Source organism: Ursus americanus, chromosome 31 (genome assembly GCF_024610735.1).
Source record: "Ursus americanus isolate L20-20 chromosome 31, mUrsAme1.1.p, whole genome shotgun sequence".
NCBI classification, from domain to species: domain Eukaryota; kingdom Metazoa; phylum Chordata; class Mammalia; order Carnivora; family Ursidae; genus Ursus; species Ursus americanus.
The window spans coordinates 33,507,069-33,512,907 of NC_142157.1; the positions used below are offsets into that span (position 1 = coordinate 33,507,069).

The following is a 5,839-nucleotide window of genomic DNA, read 5'->3' on the forward strand; positions in this document are numbered from 1 at the left end:
AATGAAGCTCACCGTCATTTTAGGCCAGAAATGCAAATGCAAGAGCTTTTGGATTATTTTACGACATACACACTCTCTCTACGAGAACAATTAAAAGTGTTAATCCCTGGTCACTTTAGCAGGAACGGCTTTATTTTCTGATCAAGTCCGGGTTATTGCTGTTAATTGAAAATCTTGCTTTTGCACTCAATAATGCGGCCACAGCTGAAGAGCTCAGCTCCTTTCTTCAACATTAATTTCATGCAGAATGAAGAAAGAACACCAGGAGAGCAGAAAGAAATCATTTTTGGTTCAACCGGTATTGTCCCCTCTTTTTCTAAGAAGAGATTAAATGATTTTAAAGGACGGGTGCAGGATGAAGTACCCTGGTCAAGTACTACAGAAGTTAATGGGATTTTAATTCTATTGATAAAACACCTTCCCTTCAAAGACAATTAAAGTACGCCTCTTGTAGGGTTTGGCTCCTGCTGTTCTATGTTATGTCCACGTGCCAGTTGAAGGGCAGAAGTAACACTCTGGATCGTTCCAGGAAAAAATAAACAGCTCTCAGATCTCAAAATAGCCAGAAGTGTGTGCAGAATATCCTCAATATTTCTTTGCCAATCCTGAAACCGAAGTAAAAACAAACTATTTCAGCCTACCAGGTACCACTTGGCTTACCAACTGGCAGGCCAGTTGATCAATCAACAAATATTCCTTTTCATAGTGTGAGGGATGTGTTTGGCTGTTACCCAAGGGGGACACATATGTACACGACCCCTCACCGGAGTCCTCGCGGCAAGGCTTCTACTCAAGGTGGGCGGGTAAGAACGCACACACCGTGGGAGATCCCAGAGCACCAGGGAGCAGAGGCAAAGAGGCAGAACCATGGCCAGGGCCCTCCTTGTATCAGTGGTTGAAGATGCCTTGTCTTAGTCAGCATGGGCCACGGTAATGGAACAGCACAGGCGGGCTGCTTAAACCACAGACAGCTATTTCCCATACCTCTGAAGGCCAGGAGTCCAAGATCAAGGTGGCAGCACTGCCAGGTTCTGGCGACAGCTGTCTTCCTGACTTGTAGACTGCCACCTTCTCACTGTGTCTTCACATGGTGTAGGGAGAGAGAGCTCCCTGCTGTCTCTTCCTCTTCTGACAAGGACACCAGTGCTATGGGATCAGGGCCCCACCCTGATGACCTTGTTTGACCTTAGTTACCTCCTTAGAGAGCCCATCTCCAAATACAGTCATGCTGGGAATCAGGGCTGCAACACACACATTTTGGGGGGAACATAATTCAGTCCACAGCTGTCCCATGGGCTGGAGGAGGCCAGGAAAGAGCCGGGCCAGTGACGCTGAGGCTGGGACCCCTCCTTCCGAGGTAGGAGGTCCAGGCCCTTCAGAGACCACGACTGTCACATTGCAGGCGCCCAACCATCAGAGTCTGACTTCCACGGGCCCCACCACCAGAATTTGTTCTCATGCCCTTGACAGGCCTTTGCTTTTCATCCAAACAATTAAAAATGATTAATTAGATGGGAGTTAGAATTCTCTGTCTTCACACACACATGTGATATCCAAAGACGGCACGGTTAGTTAAAAGCTACTAGAAATGACATTTCTGTTGACTTTCTTTATTATTTGACGGCTCCCCATAAGAGGCTGACATACACACCAAACACAGAAGGGATTCTTCCCCTCAGCTCCCCCGACCTAAATAACACGCTCGTGAGAGCTCATGGTGTAACCCGAGCGCTTAGAGTATAGCCCGGGACGCCGAGCTCCGGCTCTCTGGCTCGCGGGAAGGGTGGCTGGCTGCACCGCAGCTTGTCTGCTCCTGAGCTCCTTCTGGTTCAAGCGCCCAGGAAGAGCATCGTCTGCCCTTATACGGAAAACGGCTTTGCTTGCTGACTTGAAATGATGTCTTCGGGCTGCTCTTGGCCCACCGTGCTCAACAGTGAAACCCCAGTGCTCAGATATTCATTGAGCAAAATAATAGAGAAGTGTGTCAGTGGGATTTGAATACCCTGAGACAAGTGGGAAAGATTTTCGTGAGAAATGTGACATTTTCGAAGCAGCATTTGAAGACCCATCTGGCCGTCATGTGATGCATTCACGAGAACTGGAGGGAGGCGTGTGGCCCAAGGAAGAAGAAGTTGGAAGTACAGATGGGCCTGACATAAGGAGGGCCAAAAATAGGACGGTGGCCGTGGGGACGGACAGATCTGAGGGTCGCTGTGAAGGCAAAGGCTCTTTAGGTCTTTGGAAAGGGAAAGTGGTGGGGTCAGGAAGGGAAGAGAATGTGCCTTCGGGACCTCAGTCTTAGGGTTTGGGAGAGAGAGGTCACCATTCGCTGCAGAAGAGGAGTGAGGGCTTACCTGCCGCCGTGGCGGTTCCGGTCACAGGAAGTCTGATTCCCAGAGAGTTTTACCACCTGCTAAGGCCATGTAGCGCAGAGAGGGGCAGGAGGGAGTCCAGACTCCACCTGGGTGGACCAGGCACCAGGACATGACCCATTCTGTGCTGCCTTATAAGTCAGACTCTGAGAATCCAGAGGAGCAGAGACCCGGACAGGCCGGCACAGTCCCTGAGCCCTGCCCTGACTTCTGTTCTGAACGGCCAGCTGAGGCGATGCCAGCCTCTTTCTGGGCTGTGCTTTGACATTCCCTTCTAACCAACTTTCAAACCCATTTATTTATCTGTTTGGGTGAAAAGGAACTCTTGTAGAACAGCAGATCAAAGTAGAGTGGTCCAATCTATAAAAGAGATCGATGAGGGAGAGGGAGAGGGAGCTGGGACACACAGCATCCCACCTGCCAGGCTAGGTCTTAGCCTCCCTGCAGACCAGCTCGATGGCTCCACAGAGTCTCAGATTCCAACTGCAGAACGATCCGATTGTTGTCTGTTCGCAGGGAAGGAGAGAACTACAACGCGACAGATCTCTTCTGGGCCCTGAACTATTTGAAATCACCCCTACCCCGAGCCTGCAACCCAATATTTAGATCAAGTTCATTGGGAGGATTCATTGCAAAACATAGGAAGTAACTTCGAAAAAAAGAGTGGATTTCCAGGGACTAAAAATTCCAATAGCCTTTTCTTAGGAAACCAAGAGGAGGAGAGAACCACTAATAAAAATACTTGTTAGGAGGGCCCATACGGACATCCTGCAGCAAGATCTCTGTCCCCTGGGCAGATATTTGGAGCTGCTTTTCCAGGAGTGGTGGCGGGTTTTGCTGTGACCCAACAGTTCACTTTTGCAAAGTGGTTGGCCAACATTCTGGAATGTAGTCTATGGCTATTCAATGAATTCTTTCCTCTGAGCAAACAAGCTGGCTCTAGAGGTAACAGTACACATGGTCTCTTATTCCCATTAGCAACCCCAAACAAGCAAACGGCCTTACCCAAACAGTAGAAAAGGCTAGGTTATTTTTAAATGTGCTCAGTTTAACGTGTTTCACAATTTGTGATTTCCCAACGACAAAAAGAATTGTACAGCTGTTAAAATTACACGAGAATTCAGAAGAAGGGATACCAAGTAGGAGAAGGGGCAACAGAGGGCAATTCACACGTTGTAAATGAATGGAAATAACAAAATCCTATTTCGAGAGCCTACTTCCATTTTGGTAAAGTCCTAGTGAAGATCCAGTCGAGGAGGAAAAGAGTTATGAGTTTTGGTGAGGAATGCACTCATCTGATGTTTTTCTCCCAAGAGGCTTCTTGTATTTTTAAAAATAAGTATGCTGCAAACTAACTTCGAGGAGTGTGTTTGTAAAGACAGCCTTGATTATAAAGCACAGGAGATTACGGCAAGGCAGAGAGGAGGAGGGTTCTTGGGTTCCCAGGACGGCAGTGCCTGCTGAATGGGTTCAAGCCAACAGGACACGGCTGGAAATCCCACAGTCCCCATCCCGGTACAATTGCGGCGTCCCTAGATACAGAGGGGGGCATCCAGCGCTGGCCCACAGATGCCCCACACAGATGTCCAGCATCACCAGTAAAAATATATCTGGTGGAAAATAAAAAGAAACCTTGCTTTAAGCCCACATTTTCATTTTCAGTGTTCCATCAATATGACACCCGATTTCCCCAAGCTTTCCAGCACTTTCTTCTGAAATCCACAGTTGTCACGTAGTCAAGGGTAGAAATGGCCCTGGCTTTTAACGTCTGACACGATTTCGTAATAAAATTTCCTTTTCAATAGACCTGATAACCAGCGAGCCAATGTCACGGTCAGCCTTGCTTTAAAAAGACTGGCCACGCATTCCTTGAAGGAAGCACCGCTTACCTGGGAGATAGTCATTTCTCCAACAGCCCCTTTCATCTGTAAATGAGGAAATGAGTCAGCTTTACTAAGTGTTACCTCATCATCGGTGTGTTACTCAGCAGGAATAGGGACATAGTTTGTTACTCACACAAGCCTGGTATCACCGAGAGTCCAGGTCCTGTTCTTACCTCCTCTTCAAACAACTCCAGGTTCTGTTCGAGATCTTAACTGTGTCTCGGGTTGGAAAAGTGCCCGGTCGGTCACAAGATTGCATGACTCATTGTAACTGCTCAACTGGAGCTGAGTGCCGAGCTTAAAGAACAAAATCAGCACTGTGATGTCACCCCTTCTCTATGTATCTTTAACATAGCTAAGATACGGAGGCTGTTGAGTAAAGACACAAAGCTTTCCAATGAGAGGAATGTGTCTCAAACGCTTAGGAAAGCAAACATTCTGGGGTTATGTTTGGTTACAAACACGAGCCCTGCTCCAGGAATCTGGGTGTGTGGTCTGGCTGATAGAAGTATTCCACCGGGTTTTAAGATCTACGGACTGGTCACCTGGGTTGATCAAAGTTTAACCCAACTGAAACGTGTGGGGTTTCAATCACCATTTTGTCTTTAGAACAGACTGAGAAGTGTCCTCATTTAGGATTATTTAAAACCTTCAAAAATAATGAGAGTTCCTTCATGTGCCGCACAATCAAGGAAAATAGAAAGTGTTTGAAAGCGTGGGGATCGTCAGTAACTTCTCTTTTTTCCTATCCTTTTACAATTATTTAATGAGCAGGCATTGCTTTTACAGTGACAAAAATTAAGTGGAAAGAAATGTTTCCAGCTTCCTGAGAGTTCACTCCGTCAGATGAAAAAACCCAAAAGCCAAAACAAACGGAGTTAAGTACGTTGACAGCAACCTCATATCTTGTTGATACCTTTCACGATGATGTTAGTAAAACTGCATGACCCAAAATGAGATCACTGTTTACCTAACTACACTACCGGTCCCACAAGAGCCCCCTCGGCTATTGTAATGCCAGCAGCAATCTCTTCTAAGAACTCAAATCACTCCTTTTGGTAAAAGGCAGCCAAGATGAAGGAGGTATTTTTAATTAAGCTGATGATACCACTTCCTCGGGATGGCTTCAGCTGGAAAAAATTGGAGACCACAAGCAGGGCAAAGAGCGTTGCGTTTGGGAAAGGTCTGGTATCATGTGAAAAGTTATGTTTCTTTCAAATTTAGCACATCATTGTTCAGCTTCCTTTTTTCCCCCCAGCATTGTCTGTCTGCTTGGGGGAGGTCCTATGAAAATATAGAAGCTTTGTCAGACTCTAAAGAGGAAGTCAAGTATTGTGATAAGATGGCATATCGCGCTCTCTGACCCCCAACGCATACAGTGTATCTTTGAAGAAACTTGCTGCCCCACCCATGGTCCTGCTGGTTTCATGAAGGCTGCAGGGCTAAAATCATGTGTGTCTGTCACTGCCTTGTTCATGAGTGAAAATATCACTTATGTGAGAACCTTTCAACGCTCAATTCTGCAGTCAGAAGGAGTTCTGTGAAATCTTAGAGCCCAGCCCCGGGGACAGGGCTGGTGTCCGG

General features: G+C 46.9%; 1 long non-coding RNA gene across 1 annotated transcript; it reads right to left on the minus strand.

Moving 5' to 3' along the window:
• Positions 1 to 611: 611 nt before the first annotated feature.
• Positions 612 to 4,523, minus strand: LOC123802333 (uncharacterized). The gene is made up of 3 exons (XR_006782500.2): positions 4,389 to 4,523; positions 4,262 to 4,297; positions 612 to 3,982 (listed from the first exon to the last, which is right to left on the minus strand). It is a non-coding gene; the product is annotated as an uncharacterized LOC123802333 (long non-coding RNA).
• Between the last annotated feature and the right edge of the window lie 1,316 nt (positions 4,524 to 5,839).